Source organism: Pinus tabuliformis, chromosome 5_1, assembly GCF_031772625.1.
Source record: "Pinus tabuliformis cultivar Carrire ecotype Pingquan chromosome 5_1, CPIR1, whole genome shotgun sequence".
NCBI lineage: Eukaryota > Viridiplantae > Streptophyta > Pinopsida > Pinales > Pinaceae > Pinus > Pinus tabuliformis.
The window spans coordinates 503,094,759-503,113,813 of NC_142305.1; positions in this window are offsets into that span (position 1 = coordinate 503,094,759).

Below are 19,055 nucleotides of genomic sequence, written 5' to 3' on the forward strand. Positions count from 1 at the left end.
CTGTAGGCAACCTGTCTAAGTCCCATGTCTGGTTATCTACCAAGGAGTCCATTTCTTCTTTCATGGCTAGCTCCGACTTCTTCTTGGTTTCTACCTGCACTCCTTCTTCATAACATTCTGGTTCACCAAAATCAATCAACAATACATAATATAAGGAAGGAGAGTATCGTTCAAGGGGTCTACTTATCCTGGTAGATCTTCTAACACCACTATCAGTTGTTTAACATTGTTGTTGTTGTTTTTGTTTCTATTGTTATTCTAGTTGTTGATCATTACATCTATTTTTAGCTTAGGGGGAACTTCCCCAAAACCCCTACAAGGTGGGAGAGGGGGCTCTAAAAATCACCGTCGCCCCCCTTGGACCCCCCTAGCGGTAAAAAAAATGGGTCCAATGTGGATACCTCTAAAGAAGATAGTTAGGCTTCATACCCAACATAAGAAAATGGTGATATTTCTTCAGAATCCACCGAATTAACTAACACATGTAAGTTGGAGAGTACCTTAGAAGCCAAATATTCTCAACTATAACTCACCCAGAGTCTCATTAGTTGGTAGGTTAGCCCGGATTGCATTGAGTTGGTCCTAAATGGAAACAATTATAGAATTAGAGTTATGTATTGAACAAATACTTGTTATAAATGAATGCCAGAACCAAAGCTGGTTTGTCACTCACCTGTGCATGGGAAAAATGAAATGAAAGCTCCTCGACTATAAACTCTTGTGTTGCAAGACTTGAGATGACTTTGATAAGTTCAATGGTGAAAATGACAGAGAAAATGAGTGATTGGGATAGGGGTTAGTTACACTGATCATCTGGTGTAGAACCATAATGGTTGGATCTGAATATTTGACATCAACAGAGGAGATTAGCACAGGTGGACCTTTGACAACCGGCATATGGAAGTGAAGCATGATTTGAGAAGCTTCTGATGGACTGGTATTTACATGTTGTGTCGGGCGGGTTAAGGTTGTGACTAGGAGGATAGGGAGTGAATGCAAGTCATATCACATATCAAAAACCATGTATCATTATAATATTTCTTAACAATCGAAATATTATAACACTGCAAAATGATCTGAAACTTGACACCATTGTCAAATACTTTATGTCATGTTGTAAGAGATATATAATTAAACTTTGATATCTGATATGGAAAGTACAATGAACAATACTTAACCATTGAATTTGGATTATTCTTGGAAATAAAAAAATTAATTTACCTCGCTCCAATCTGGAGATGTGGGTCTAGTTGGGAGAGGGTGGAACAAATACGAACACGATGTTGTTGGAGACTGTTCAAGAGTTGAGATCCGAGATGAAAAATTTATGGTCTGACAACAAAATATTAGGATTCGAGCAGGAAAGGATCTTGAAAGTCTCTTTGATAGACAAAATCAAAGGAACCTGGATCCTAGTATAGATAATGGAAATTGGAAAGAGACACACTGATAATAAAGAGAACATGTAGACAGAGAAGGATCTCGAATGGATAATGAGGAAGGGTCTGGTAACACCTCTGGTGATAGATGATATAAGAGGCTGAAGACGGAACTGCAGGGATAATTTGAAAAGATAAAGCCCCTATAATTTGATGGCAAAGAAGAAGAGGCTTTTGAAGCCTGGTTAATCAACATGAATAATTATGTTTAGATTTACGAGTATGATCATAACTTAAAAGCTAGACTAGTAGTCTATCAATTGCAGGGTAAGGCGCCCTCTGGTGGGAATAAATAAAAATAGTTTGCATCATTGATGAGAAAGAAGTGACTTGGGACACTTTCCATAAATACTTTAAGGATAAATATTTAACCTAAATATCTTATGATGAGAAGGCGAAAGAGTTTCAAGATTTAAAATTTGGATAGTAGTCCATGGATGAATTTGTAGCTAAGTTCAACTTGTTTTTATATTATGTTCCCTATATACGGGAGGAGAAATCAAAGATGCAACACTTTATAAGAAGTCTACCAACATACGTGAAGGAGATATTTGAATTTTATAACCCGAACACAATGGACGAAACCATAAGAAAATCTCATATTTGCGATCAACAGATGCGATAGAAAGGAGAAAATAAAAAATGTTTGATAGGTAAAGCAAGACAAAAAAGTTTTGCGAACAATAATAAAACCACTAACTTCCCTGGCAGTAAATTCATAACCATGAAATGAGTGGGACGATCCTCAGGGAGAAGTCAACCAAAAGATAAATAACTTGATGAATTGAGACAAGTTGAAGTGTCAAATAAATTAGAATTAGGACATTCACAGAAGCCACCCCTACAGTGCTAGGGTTTTTGGGAACCATACTATTATAGGAATTGTCCCCACCAGGCTAGAAAAAAATCAAATGCAAGTGTACAGGATTCCTCTAAAGTGGGAAAGATGGTAAGAAATATACCAAGAATTAATGTAGCCCTGGAAAATTGTCAAGTAGAATAGCAACCTACGATGTTGGAATTCGAAGGTAATATATCTAATCACGTTATCTCTATTTCAATTGATGTAGGGGGAAGTATTAGTTATGTTAATCTGAAAGGAGTTGAATTGTATCAATTACACAGTATTAAGTTTAAAAATTCTTAGTTAGTACAATTGTCCACTCGAGCTAAACAGAAAGTAACTATTAAAGTGGAAGGTTGTCTTGTAGAGATGGTAGGGAAAAAAATCCTAGAAGATTTAAATTTGTTTCCTTTAGGATCCTACAATGTTCTTATTGGGATAGATTGGTTAGAAGGGCATTGGACCCTAATAAATTGTAAATATAAAACAATTAATTTCCTCAAAGAAGAAGGGAGCATACAAGAAATTCAAGGTGTTAAAAGGGATATTAATTTGCGATCTATTACTACAAGTCAATTGAGGAAATGCACCAGGAAAGGTTGGAAAAATTTTGTAGTACAGGTGGGTTATACCAACAACAAGGATAAGCTAGCTTCAGTGGAAAGCTTACCCATAGTTCAGGAATTTTTGGATGTGTTTCCAGAAGATATTATGGGACTTGCACCAAAAAGATATATTTATTTTACCATATAAATTATTCTTGGATTAATCTAAGTGTCAAAAACCCCATACCATATGAGTATCCCTATATTGACTGAACTTAAGATGCAGTTAAAAGAACTACTCAATAAGGGGAACATTCGTCTGAGTGTATCGCCATGGGGAGCACTAGTGTTGTTCGTAAAGAAAAAATATGGTACATTACGGTTATGTATCAACTATAGTCACTTGAATAAATTAACAGTAAAAAAAAGTATGCTCTGCCAAGGAATGACAACTTGTTTGATGAAGTTAAACGTGATTCGTTATTCTCTAAGATTGATATACGGTATGGGTATCGCCAAATTAGAATTAAGGATGAGTATGTCTATAAAACAACGTTTGGAACCCACTATGGTCACTATGAATTTATTGTATTGCCTTTTCGGCTTACAAATGCTCCTGCGACCTTCATGAGTCTAATGAATGGTATTTTCCACCCCGACTTGGATAACTTTGTTTTGATTTTTATTGATGATCCTCTGGTCTATTCAAAGAAGTCATAGGAGCATAAGGAGCATCTACGAATAGTTGTGCAAATTTAAGGGATAATCAATTTTGTGATCAATTTAGTAAATGTGATTTCTTTAAGGAGAAGATTCAATATTTGGACCATGTAATATCATCTAAACATATTTCTCTTGATCCAGAAAATATCAAAACGATCTTGGATTGGATGGTTCCTAAAAGTGTTGCATAAATATGGTCTTCTATGGGGTTACCCAGATATTACCATTGTTTTATTGATGGTTTTTCTTGAATTTTTGACCCCATAACATCCCTACAAACGAAAGGGTGAATGTTACAGTGGAAAATTGAGTGTTAACATAGTTTCAAGCAATTAAAACACTTATTCACATCAGCTCCAGTATTAAAAGTTGTTTATCCCATGAAGGAATTTATAGTATGCACATATGCATGTTAGGAAGGGGTGGGAGGAGTTCTGATCAAGGAGGGTAAAGTGATCACTTATGAATCACGTAAGTTGAAGGAAAATGAACATAGGTATTCAACTTACGACTTAGAGCTTACAACATTATCTCATGCTATAAAAGTATGGCGCCATTATCTTTAGGGAAAGAAATTTTTATTAATGATAGATCACAATAGGTTAACCAAAATTTTCAATCTTCCTAATTTAAATGCATGACAAGCTAGATGGATTGCATTTTTAAGTGAGTTCAATTTCGATATAAGACATCTTAAAGGGAAAAAAAACTGAGTCACGGATGCCTTAAGCGGGAAATTGCAATGGGTTTATGAAATTCACTGCCATCATATTGAATTTGATGTATTAGAACACTTAAGGAAGCCTCTCGTAAGAGCTAAAATATGAATTTTTATGGCAGTAAGCCAAGAAATTTCATATTTCTCGTAAGCAATCCAAGTACAGGATAGATGGTAAAAAACAGTTGACTTACAGAGGAAGGGTATATGTTCCTAATGAAATGGATATTGAGATGTCACTGGATGAATATCACCTTAGCCCTGATGCTACTCAACTAGGGTACAAAAAACTATTTCTCCAACCAAAAAAGAGTATTTTGTCCTAGTATGAGAAAAGATATCATGAAGTATCTAACTAGATGTTTAGAATTCCACTGGGTAAAAGTTGAGCATCATCATTTTGTAGTTTTTCTCAACCCTCCTCCCATTCCTGAATGGAAATGGGAGATGATTACATTATATTTCATAATTGGGCTACCTAAAATCAAGAAACAACATGACTCCATCATGGTAATGGTGGATAAGTTATGTAAAACATACCACTTATTCCTGTAAAATCTACCTATAAAATGGTAGAAATTGTAGATATTTTTATGAGAAATATATTCCAGCTACATGGTATTCCTAAGGTGGTGATCTCGTATAGGGATGTGGAATTCACATCCGTGTTTTGGAAGGGTCTTTTCATGGGGTATGGTATGAAAATCCAATTTAGTACTGCATACCATCCTCAAACATATGGTCAAACCGAACGTGTGAATCACGTTTTGCAGGACATGTTACGGATGTATGTAATTCATCAGCCAAATAAATGGGAGGAAGACCTTCATTTGGTAAAATTTTCTTACAATAACAACTATCATGAACCATTAAAATTGATTCTCTATGAGGTATTGTATGGAAGAATATGTAAAATACCTACTAACTAGAATAGCCCAAAGGATAAGATAACATTAGGGCCTAACATCTTAAGAGAAATTGAGAAGGAAGTAAAAAACGTTTGGCAAAATTTGAAATATGCCCAAGATAGACAAGAAATGTATTTGGATAGGAAAAGAAATTATAGCGATTTCCAAGTAGGGGATCATTTTTATGTACAAATTAAACCCAGAAAGAGTACCCTACAATGGGGTGGTTTTGCTAAATTGACACCCCACTACTGTGGACCTTTGCAAATTTTGGGAAGGATAGGACCAATAGCTTATCAGCTTGCTCTCCCAAGTCATGTAAAAGTTCATAATATCTTCCATGTTTCTCTGTTAAAGAAGTATGTGTATGATTCTAGAGACATTTTTAATTGGAAAGAGATATAAGTGATGAATTAAGGTATAATTATCCTTATAATTGAATGTGGAAATAAGAGCCAATGCGAACTATTGTTGATTTCATAGGTCGAACAAGATGGAGATTTCTTGGTAGAAGCACTCGGTATACTCGACCAAAGAGAATAAATTTTGTGGAAGCGAGTTGCCAGCAAAGTTAAGGTACAATGGAAGCATTTTAGCATAGAGGATTCCAACTCGGAAGATGTGAATCTTATGCAGCAAGATTACCCTGATTTATTCCATGGACTAGAGTAAACACCGAGGACCATGTTACGAAAAGGGGGGAATATGTAACACCCCATGATGAAATTGACTACTAATATCCTATTTTTTATGTTTTATTTTGAATTTTCATGAGACCGTGAGAAAATGGGCTCAGGGAGCCTAGTGGAATTTTATTATTATTATTTTATTTTATGTTGGATATGAATGTTATGTGAAACATAAAGTTTGAATTCAAGAAGGCTGATCTGTAATGAAATTCAACTGATATATAGTTATGAAAGTTTCTACTCTCTTTCTAGGATAAAAAGGAAATCTCAGAGGAAAGAGTGGTTCTGATTTTCTTATAGTCTCGATAGACTGAAGAAAAATAGATAGTATGTGGTACTGGCACAATGATGCCTATAGGTACATCCTGAGCTGGACTTGATCTAGTGTAGAACCTCGAACATACAAAGTTTTGATGGTGATAGACTAGACTGACATTCCGATGTCCTTTATCTAACTGTAGTAAACTGCACAAACTACTACACAATGGAAGCTCTGGGGGGGAAGTGGACGTAATCGCCCTTCTCAAGGTTGGGAGGATTAACTCAGCCATTGAATTCTTATAGAACTATGAAATCAGATAAGTGGTTGATACTAAACTCATGTTTTGCTTATAATTTGTCTACAAGCGAATTGGAATGCTCCCTGTAAATTCACTTTTTTCTATTAAACCTAAGGCTTTAAAGTTAGTGGTAACTTGAAGCTTGTTAATTAAAAGGAAATGTGAATTTTGTATAGAAAGAAGCAATGTATGTACAGAACTACAATGTAATTAGTTCCATAATTATTTCTTTGTATTTACTTTGCACAGATGCCATAAATCTAAAGGGTTCGTACCCATAGAAGGAACAAAGGAAATAAATTAGGAGAAAAACATGTTTTTCATATTTTGGGTAACTCGAAACAACAAGAAAATCCAACCCATAGATTAAGTATCTAATTGTGCGATTAGAGCCTGAAAGTGGAAACTAAGAACCCAGGGAGGGATTTTGGACTCGGTTGCAAGGTTTACCAACAACTTGGTCTGGTCTCCATTTGGGTTAAGGGTGAGGTCGGTAGACCCATAATGAAAAACAAACCTGAGAGGAAGAAAATACATGTGGATAATAACCCTATAAGTGCCAGTGATGTAAGCAGTAATTGGAAAAATTAAAGGCATAAGTTGAACCTACAATAGGTACAAAAGTTGATTCACATAAACCATAAAAATTATATAATGCAACAACAGTATTCACATTGAAAAGAAAATGGTTCTTATGCAACTGCGCGAATGGTATTTCCACCATAAAATGTAAATAAATTTAGGTGCAGTGCCACCGACAACAACAAATATGCAATACACACACAAATTTATAGTCCATACCGATAGAAGGCTTTTTGACTTGAAATCCAACTAGATGAAGACAATAACTGGAAACTCAGAAGACTTGCCTGAAAACCTCTTAACTGGAAACTCATGTATAAACAAAAAAATTGATTAAATAGTTGCTAATGTGGGTGATAAAACCCTTAAGGAAAAAAATCTTCAGAAAACTCCTAGAAAAGCACTCTAGGATATATTCCCTCTCGGTTTGGAAAAATGATATAGTATCCACAACCGATATGTACAACTTCAAGCAAACACAAATGAATAGGGTTGGGGTTTAGGGAATTAAAAATTGGATGTAAGCCATTATGGTTGGAACTTGTGTGGTGAAATCCTCACAGAAATGTGGCAGACCCAGAACCCCATTCATGAAAACCCGACTAGAAAACCAACGTGTTTCAACAGTTGTCAAACATTGAGGAGAAAACTTATAAGGAAAATGGTCACAGTTCTTGAGAAGACAGTGAATTAACTAACACATGCAAGCTAGAGTATACCTTAGAAGCTAAAGAGTCTCCACTATAACTCACCAGGAGTCCCTTTGGGCAGTAGGTTAACAAGGATTGCAGTGAGCTCGTCCTATATTCCAACAATTATAGAATTAGAGGTATGTATTGACCATATAACTGTTAGAAATGAGTGCTATAATCAGATCGAGTTGTCCGCTCACCTGTGCATGAGTAGATGAATTGAAATCTCCTCGACTCTAAGTCCTAGTGCCAAAACGCTTGAGATGGATTTGCCAATTTCACTAGTGCAAATGACAGAGGGAATGATTGATTTGGATATGGGTTATTTACCCTAATCCTCCAGTGTAGAACCATAGTCATTGGTTCTAAATCTTTGACATCAACAGGGGAAACTAGCGCAGGTGGACCTCTTGAAACCGGCATATGGTGGTGAAGCATGATTCTATAAGTTTCAAATGGACTTGTGTTTACATGTCGTGTCGGGCAGGTTAAGGTTGTGACCTGGAGGATAGAGAGTGAATGTGAGTCATATCATATATTAAAAGCCATGTATCATTACAATATTACACAATCAAAATATTATAACACTGCCAAATAATCTGAAACGTTATAGCATTGTCAAATAATTTGTGCCATGTTGTAAGCGATATATAATTAAATTTTGATATGCGGTCTGGAAATTACAGTGAACAATACTTAACCATTCAATTTGGATTATTCTTGGGAAAAAAATTAATTTACCTTAGTAATACTTCTCTTCATTGTAATTTTTGTTTTTATTCGGGTTAGTGCATGTGACATCATGATGCTTGTGTCTTGGGATGCTAATGTCACATATTTATGTTGGCATGATCTAATATTTTGACAGTTTTGTGTGTTTTATGTGCACGGTAATTGGTATTATTAAATTACTTCATTTTATTTATTTGATTGGTAAGAGTGTTATTTAGATTTTGATAATTGATTTATATAATTTTATTTCATTTTTGTTTATTAGAATATGTAAATTACGAGATGAATCATGTATTTAATTTGCGTTTTAAGTAGTCTTAATTGATGGCCATTTAACTTATTAAAATCATTAAAGTATAGATGCTTGAGTCATACTAACCGTTGGCATGAGTAGATTTTTACCCACAAAATTTCAAACCTTATTAAACTAGTGATGAAATGCCTTACTAAAACCCTCTAAGTGTTTGCTCTACATCCCATAAACTATATTATATTAAAATATTTAAATACATAAAACAAAAATATCAAAAATTATATATTTTCTAATAAAATAAATAACTAAATAAAATAAAAAACTATTATGATATACTATTTATATTATAATAAAATATTTATTATTTATTTTATTAATGTTATGATTCAATATTTTTCCCCATCCCAGTACTTTTTTGTATTTCTTATTTTAATGAGTAGAGTAATAATATGTTATCGATTTAAGTTATTATTTAGATTTAGGTTATTATTTCTTCTATGGATTATTTTGCTAATAATTTATTTTTTTATATTAAAAAATAAATGTGATTATATGATATTGGAGTTCAATTTTTTTTATTTAGATGGAATAATTTATTTCTTTATTATCGTTAATTTTTTTTTTGTCTAATCTAGAACATTTAAATTTCATTATAGTATATATTGTCACATATCCCGGTAACCTCGCATGTAAAAGTAGGGAGTTAGAATTTTTTTATACAAATTACCCAGATGTAATAATCCAATTCACAACTCCACATTCCTCATTAACCATTAGATATGATGTTCATTAGTACATGAAGTAAATTGCAATGGAAGGCAGTAAGTTGCATAACCATTTGCATAACCATTAACCACCACTCTGGTAGTGTAATAACATAAACTGTCTGATGAACCTTTCATCCATTTTATGATTTTCCTTAACCATATTAAATAATCACGTACTACGACATTATGATTATCACATCAAATAAAGAAACATCATCATTAAGGATTCAACATCATCCAACTGACACAAAAGACAATCACACCATTGAACACCGATATACCCTGGAAACCCCATAGGGTGAAAACCAACAAATGTTTAATTTCCTTATTAAACACTTGTGAGGGTTATCACCCCTCACTCAATGGCTTATAAGGGATTCCATCCCTTAACCATTGTTATAAAATCATTACAATGCATTATCATTAAGTTGTCACATAACTAGCTAAAAGCTAATACATTTTCCATGAAACCCTTTTCTTACATACCGCCACATGCGACATTCCTTGTGGCATGATTGTTCTAGCAATGGACAATCCTGCAACTCGAACTCATTTGCATGGACCATTAATCCTTTTCCTACCATAATGTTAAACATCACTTTTCTTTGGCACCAACCGCCATCGTTTCCTGCCAATGTTGTCATCAACAAGATTTGGCAACAATATTAGATACCATATTAATCAATCAATAATCAACCTCGAAAAGAGATCTTTAAACATCTACTCATATGCATGAGCAAGCGTGACATACTATTTAACTAGTATATATACTCAAGTAAATATTGTTTTACCTCCACAATGTTTATTCACACTAATGCGTAATTCTCTTTAAGAGATCTAACTCATTATTTATACTAACATGTATAACACAATCGTTATATCTTCATACATGTAATAAAATGTTGTTTCTATGCTTAAGCACATATGTCCTTTTCACATAGTTATTTTTCAAGAACTCAACATAGTTTCTCTATCATACAAAGAACATAACTCATATATCACAATGACTATTCTTTGTGCATACATTAGCTTATCATAATAGCACTTCTTTAATGTATGAAACACATATTCCCTTCACTAGAATACTACCATCATTTCATGTAACAAATCACATACTTCTTTCTTAAAGGAAGTCATTATAACCCCATTTCTTTATCTTCCTACAAGTAAGTTCCTCATGTTTTCTGTTTCAACAAAATATTGGGAATACCCATCTTTATGCATAAAAATCAAGAAACAATAACAAGGTTAACTTACCCTTTTTATGCACCAAACTGGAAATCCACCCAACTCATCTAGAAAGACAATCTTTTCAAGAGATTAATATTTCCAAGAAGGTTAACTTAATACTTTCTCTACGTACACTCAAAATCATATTTCCAATTGTCACAACAGCTACCCTTAGGTGCGTGCAACATGTGTTTTTCCTAACACAATTACTCTTACTTTAATGCACATAATCTTTTCATTAAACAAGTATGGATTCTTGATATGATATGAACACTATTCATAGGTCCTTTAAGGAAGGAACCTCTATTTTTGTTTCCAAGAAAAATCTCATAAAAGCCTTCATCTTCATACATGAAGTATGCACTCTTTTTCCGAAAAGAAACTATAGAAATGAATATCTATGTGCCTAGAAACACATCATTAGCTAATTCTATCATGCATGTAATGCATAATTATTTCACATGAACTTAGAAATTAGCTAGTATCACAATGCAATTGGCATATATCCTTTTTCAAGAAACTTTTATAAAAATACATATTTTAATTCAAGAAATCTTGGCCACTTTTCACGCTATTTCCTCAGGACGTTTATATGCCTCATATTCATTTTTCAAGAAGATATTTTGGCTATATTTAGCAAGGATTTTAATCCAAGAAAATGAAAAAAGACAAGCATTTCACACAAAAGACTCACATGTAGTCTTTCTAAGAGGAACTACCTATTTTCTTTACCAAGAAAACATAATCAATCTTTAACTGCATGCATTAACATATTTTCTTTACCAAGAAAACCTATAAAATAATCAATCTTTTACTGCATGCATTAAAATATTTTCTTTTACCAAGAAAACATATAACACATTCAATCTTTAACTGCATGCACTAACATATTTCCCTTACCAAGAAAACATATAAAATAATCATTCTTTTACTGCATGCATTAAAATATTTTCTCTACCAAGAAAACATATAAATTATTCAATCTTTTACTGCACATAAACAAAGAATATTTCAAGAGATCAACTTATCTCTTTCCTTCGACAACTCTGTTGCAGTCTCCCATTGGAAAACCTTCTGGTGGGTTGGTGATCGATGAAATCTCTGCCATAGGGAGCATAGTTGCCCCTGAACCTAGACCCTAGCCATCCTCCTTGGCTTTGTACTGAAAGGATTGATGGCTTGTTTTTAAGCAGCTTCAACGACGCGACTGTTCTAACCTTTCTCCCTCTTCACTTAGGTTTACAGGATATGAAAAACATCGAGGGAAACAAATACAAACAACTGATACCAATTTAATGAAGGGAAAACGATGGATTGGGATATCAAAATGGGCGCGCTGGGAATCCTCAGCATATCCTATAAATTCCTTAAACTCTCCAAAATTTGGATTCCAAAGACTCATTTCACTCAAGGAATCGGCCGAACATTAATTTCTCCCGTAATACTCCCTCGCCTAGCGAACCAGAAAATGGTTTTCCAAGATCTGTTTCTCCCTGGCCATATCTTACAGTTATTGCAGGTTTAGAGGACCCATCCACTCCATGCACAGTTCGCCACAAAATATTCCCCTTAATCAGTTTTTATGAATAACAAGAATTAGTTTTTGAAACTAATTCGTAACCTTTTAAAAAATTACTATTTCATAAATGATTGATTTACCTTGAGTTATGTACGAGAGGGATATGAAATATATTAAACTTCATGAATTATTGATTTAAGGATTTTATAAATAGTTTAATTTATTAAATATTTCATCATACTATTTTAGTGATAACTCAACATGTTATAACTATGACACTTTACACTCAGGAAAATATATAAATAACAAGTGAGGTGATAAATATTGACTAACTTCATTTGAAATATAGTGATATTAATTATCAAAATTAAACAAGTTATTACACACCTTAATCAACTTTATTAATAACTAATGAATTCCATATTCTTTAAGCCTACGCAAAATCAAATCTATAATGAATTCCATATTCTTTAAGCCTGTGCAAAATCAAATCTATAATCATGCCTGACTTAAGCACTTAATGTCATTTAATGTCATTAAAAAGTTTTATAGTTTTAATCTCAATTTTATATTTAAAAATTAATGAACAATATTTTGTAACTATTATTTATCTATTTATGATTGTTTTTTTAATTAGATTTTAAAATTATTATTAATTTAAAACATTAAAATAAAATTACTATTTACAAATATATAAATTTTCAATTTATATTTAAGTGTTGATATTATTTCCTAATCATATATCACTCAAATGTGTGTTATATATTTATTATGCACATTTCTATTATTACATAAATCAACGCTATGTGTATTCTTTATCTTATTAATTGTAAGCCTCTCATCATGTTATACTATGATAAAATGATATTGTACTAATCATACTTACAAATTTTGAAAGATAGATATATCATATTAAGATATTAAATAATAATAAATAATAAAAAAAAAATTATTTTATTTTTCAAATATTTTTTATTAAATATAAGTAATTTTATTTAAATTGAATTTTTTTTTTAAATATAAATATTAAAAAAATTATTTCATTATTATTATTGTTAAATTTTAAATATATTTAATATTATTTCTTTTTTTAAGTTTAGAAAGATTATATTGTCATCATTTCTAATATATCTCTCTAATCAAGATAAACATTAAAATGATAACTTTACATGAAAGAATATTTTAAGAAATCACGAATTATTATCTATAAAAACCTATGAATAAATATATTTAATATTATTTTAAATATATTTAAAATAATAAATAACGATAATTATTTTAATTTTACTTTCCTTAATAAATATATTATATTATCAATAAAAGATATCTTCTTTCAAAATATATTTACAACTATTTTAAATCTTTTTCACATAGCCCTGCCCATAGCCATGTTGCATATTATATGTAGAAAATTGTTGCATGATTTATACTTCGATACATATAAAATAGTATAAAGAAATTAGGATTTATGAATAACCTTGACAAATATAAAATCATATAAAGGAATTCCAATTTAATTGGAAATTCTTATTTTTCAGTTGTAGATAAGGCAATCGAACTCTGTTTCTTGTCGAACCAAGATACTAATCTGGAACCCATGAAGAAAGCACCACCACTTGTGCTTTTCCTATCATCCACACTTCCGGCCCAATCTGCATCTGTGTAAGCATGAAGAGTGAGATCTGTATCTCTAGGATACCATAAGCCATAGTTTTGGGTCCCTTGAAGATACTTGAAGATTCTTTTGACTGCCTGAAGATGAGTTTCCTTTGGGTTGGCTTGAAATCTTCCAACAATTCCTACTGCATGCATAATATCTGGTCGGGTACCTGTCAAATAAAGCAAACTCCCAATCATGGATCTATAAGTTGGTTGGTGAACTGCTGCTGATTCATCATTTGCACTGAGGCTGCATCCTGTAACCATGGGGGTACAAACTGGCTTTGAATCTTTCATGCCATACTTCTTCAAGAACTGCTTGAGGTACTTGGTTTGAGACAAGAAAATACCTCCTTCATTTTGTTGGATTTGCAATCCAAGAAAGTATGTCAATTCTCCAAGTAATGACATTTCAAATTCTTCCTGCATAACAGAGGCAAAGTTTTGACTCATAGCCTCTTCATTGCTGCCAAAGATAATATCATCTACATACACAACAAGTATTAGCAATTTGTTATTTTCAACTTTCATATAGAGATTGCTATCTGCTGATCCTTTTGAAAAACCTTGTTGGTGAAGATATTTGTCCAACCGATAGTACCAAGCCCTTGGAGCTTGTTTGAGACCATAGAGAGCCTTTTTCAATCTGCATACAAGGTTTGGATCATTCCCAAGAATGAAACCATCTGGCTGCTCAATATATACTTCTTCTTCTAAGTCTCCATTCAGAAAGGTTGATTTCACGTCCATTTGAAAAAACTTGAAGTTTTGAAAGCTTGAGAGAGCAAGGAACATTCAGATGGCCTCAAGTCTTGCAACGGGAGCAAAGGTCTCTTCAAAATCTATTCCTTCTTGCTGCGCATATCCTTTACAAACAAGTCTGGCCTTGTTTCTAATTACTTCTCCATTTTCATTCAATTTATTTTTGAAGACCCATTTAGTCCCTATGACATTTTTATCTTTTGGTCTAGGAACCAATTCCCATGTATTGTTCTTTTCGATCTGCTCAAGTTCTTCATCCATTGCTTTGACCCAACATTCATCTTTGCATGCCTCTTTCACATTTTGTGGTTCAGTGGAAGAGAGTAATGCCAAATAGCTTGAAGCTTCTGCAATTCTTCTTCTTGTTTGTATTCCTGCTTCTTTCTGCCCCACAATCTGAGATTCTGGATGATTCTTTTGAACATATTTGGATGGAGTCTTCTCTTCTATTCTTGTCTGCTCCTCTGGTTCTTCTTGATGCTCTTCTTCTTCTTGAGGTTCTTCTTGAGGTTCTTCTTCTTCATCATTCTGCCTTTGAGGGTAGCCTTCATCTTCTTCAATGTCTTCATGATGAACTTGCCTAGGAATATATCCCTTCTCATCGACCACTACATCAATGCTGTCAACAATTCTGCCAAGTCTTTTGTTGTAGCACTTGTATGCTTTGCTATGTGGAGAATAACCAAGAAGAATGCCTTCATCTGCTCTTGGTTCAAGTTTTCCAAGTTGCTCATCAGTATTCTTAATATAACATTTGCTCCCAAAGATTTTGAAATGCTTCACCGAAGGGGTCTCACCACCCCAGAGCTCATGAGGTGTTTGAGTGATGTTTACTCGGACATTTGTTTTGTTAAGAATAATAACCGCAGCATGTGCAGCCTCACCCCAGAAAGTTGCGGGAGTGCCTGATTCATCAAGCATAGCATGAGCCATTTGTTGAATTGTTCTGTTCATTCTTTCCACAACCCCATTTTGCTGAGGAGTTCTAGCTGTACAGAATTCTCTTCTTATCCCATGTTCTTCACAGAAATCGAAGAATTCGTTTGAGGTAAACTCCCCACCTCTGTCAAATCTGAGGCACTTAATTTTGTGTCCTGATTCATTTTCAACCAAAGCTTTGAAGGATTTGAATTTTTCGAATGCTTCATCTTTGTGCTTCATAAGCCCTAACCAGACAAACCTGGAGAAATCGTCAATGAATAATATCAAGTATTCTTCTCCTCGAGGTGTTCTTTTTCTGAATGGACCACATGTATCTGTATGTACTAACTCAAGAGGCATGCTAGTTGATCCTTCCTTCTCTGGAAAATTAGTTCTGGTTTGTTTTCCAAACTGACAAGATTTGCATATAGTGTTGTCTGGAATTTTGATATTTGGAAGACCACGAACTGCCTGATATTTGCATGCTTTCCCTATTTGTGAAAAGCTTAGATGCCCCAACCTCCGATGCCATAGCCAGTGTTCATCATCCTTGCTCAAATAGCATTGTTGTGGTCCTTCTTCAAATATGTATAGATTATTTGGAGTCCTTCTTCCTTTGATCACTATTTTACCTGTATCAAGGTCACGAACACAACATCCATTTGATCTAAATATTACCTCAGTTCTTTGATCACACATCTGACTGACACTCAGAAGATTATGCTTCAATCCGTCAACATACAAAACATTTCCAGCTTTGACCTTCTCTTTTAATGGAGCAACACCTTTTCCTTTTATGGCTGCAGAGATGTCATTTCCAAAAGAAAATTTCTTCCCCTTTTCTAATGCGGTATATGACTCAAGTTTTTCTTTGTCCCCTTGTCATATGCTTCGAACATCCGCTGTCAATGTACCATAGACTTTCTTGACCTTCTGCATAAAAGGCTATCCCACATCTTTCTGGTTGCGGTTCCTTTACTCTCCATGTTCTGACATTTGAGGTTTGTTCCTTCTGAGTTGTCTTCCAGAACCTGCTCCTGCATTCAGAGTCTTCATGACCAAAGCTATTACAAATAGAGCATTCAACTTCATTTTCAAGAACTGAAAAGTTGTTATAAGTCCTTTTCATGATTCCAGTCATTCTCCCTTGCTTTTGAGCTTCTCTAGTCATGATTGTCTTGTAGGCAACACATTGAGCTGCTTTGTGACCAAAGTTATGGCAAGAAAAGCATTGGCCATTGAAGAAACTTCTGCGATAATCAGATCTATCATCCAACCAATTGTAGCTTCTATTCACATTCATTCTTGGAGCAAATTGGGAAGATTTTACCTGAGGCTGATTGTAGTTGTTGTTTGTCCTTAAGGCAGTTTGTCCCCAAGTTTCTTGATGGTCTTTATTTGAGGTAAACTGTCCCTGATTCACTTGATGACTTTTATTTGGCCTTTGCTCGCTTCTCCTTGCTGCATCAAGATAGCTTTTAGAGGTAGATGCTTGAGATGTTTCTCCATTATATCCAAAACCTGTCTTGATCAGAGGAGATCGCTACACATTAATAATCTCATCCAAGGTTTCAGATCCTTTAACAAATTTAAGATTAATCGCTTTTGTTTTCTCAATCTCCTTTCTAAGACAAACAATCTCACATTCCAATTTTTCAAGATGTTTTTCCTTTTCACCAATTTGAAATTGTAGAGTATCAATAATCATATTCTTTTCTTATATACATCTCTTGAGTCCAGTAATTTCATCATAAAGGTCATCCACATTTACAGCATCCATATAATCATCATCTTCAAATGCCATTAACAACTTATATTCATTACCTCGTTCATCTTCATCACTGTTTGATAGACCATCGCTATCTTCATGAGTGTAGTAGCTTTTCTTATTTGCACTCTGTTTCTTGTTCCATCTAGCAGGTTCCTTTCCCTTGTCATTCTTATCTTTGTGAGGACATTTGGCAGCATAATGACCTACTCTTCCACAAGCAAAACATTTAAAAGGTAACTTACCTCTGAACCTTCCAGAACCCCTTTGAAGATTTCTGACGAAATTTGATTCTTCTTCTTCATCTTCTGGCATGTGACTTGTCTCATAATAATCTTCTTTGCCTGAAGCCTTGAAAGCAACCTCTCTTCTGTCTGATGGACCTCCTTTTCTCATTTCATAAGCAGTTAGAATTCCGTGAAGCTGAGACATAGTAAGAATTCGTAGATTTTCCTTTTCTTCTATTGCAGACACTTTAGATTCAAATTTGGGGGACAATGATCTTAGAACCTTTTCAACCACAATCGCCTCTCTTATTTCTTCACCCAAATTTTTCATGCAATTAACAATCTCATCTACCCTAAGGAAATAGTTAGCCACACTTTCATCATTATACATTCTGAGAGTCTCATACTTAATCCTGAGAGTTTGAAGTTTAGCACGCTTTACCTGTTCGTCTCCTTCATAGCTCGTGATAATTTTGTCCCATATTTCTTTTGCGGATTTATAGTGCATTACCTTCATGAATTCCGATTGGGATATACATCCTAATAGAGTACTAACTGCTTTCGCATTTGTTTCATACTTCTTTTTCTCGGCTGGATCTGTAGGAGTAGCTGAAGGAAAAGTGTAGCCTGTCTCTACGATGTCCCAAACTTCTGTACCAAGAGATTGAAGATAGGCAGTAACTCTTACCTTCCAATAATTGAAGTTTGTCCCATCAAAAACCGGTGGCCTGATTGATGCTTCTTTCTCGTAGTTTCTCATGATGAATGATCTTCCTTCAAGCGATCAAGCTTCTCTGAAGGACCTGCTCTGATACCAATTGTTGGAAATAATACTGAGAGGGGGGGGTGAATCAGTATTATCAGATCAATAAAACTTTTCAAATACTCTGAAACATATACGCGACTTCAGTTAAGTGAACCAGCGTGTACACGCTACTGTGTCTAAAGAAACCAGCGTATAACCAGAAAACTTATGATTCAGTTAGTTTATCTTCAGTAAATGCATCAGGACATTATTAACCATATTAAAAGTAAACAGATGCAGTATAACAGATCATCACACAAAAGCCACACACATCAATACCATGATATAAGGTGGAAACCCAATGTGGGTGAAAACCACCTGCTGCAAGTTGTCTCTATCTTTCTTTAATAAGAGCTTCAGTTTACAATCTTTTGTACTGGTCCAGCCTTATACCAGTACACAGGCTACAACCTGCAGAGGGATACAACCCTGTCTTGTTCTCCAAACTTCCTTGGAAGGGAGCTCCAACCCCCTTTGCTCTTGTACTAGCTAAGATACTAGTACGTAGGTGCAGGCCTACAATCTTCTTTCCTTCAGGTACCACTTTTCATACATTTTCAGACTGGATATTCCTGAAGCACAACATTACAATCTGAAGACCACAATTCATTCAACTTTCATAGCAGGTTACAAAACAACCAATACTTGCATCAACAATCTCTGAATCACTGAACCACTGATACCCTGTCAAACCCAGTCACCAGAACACAGA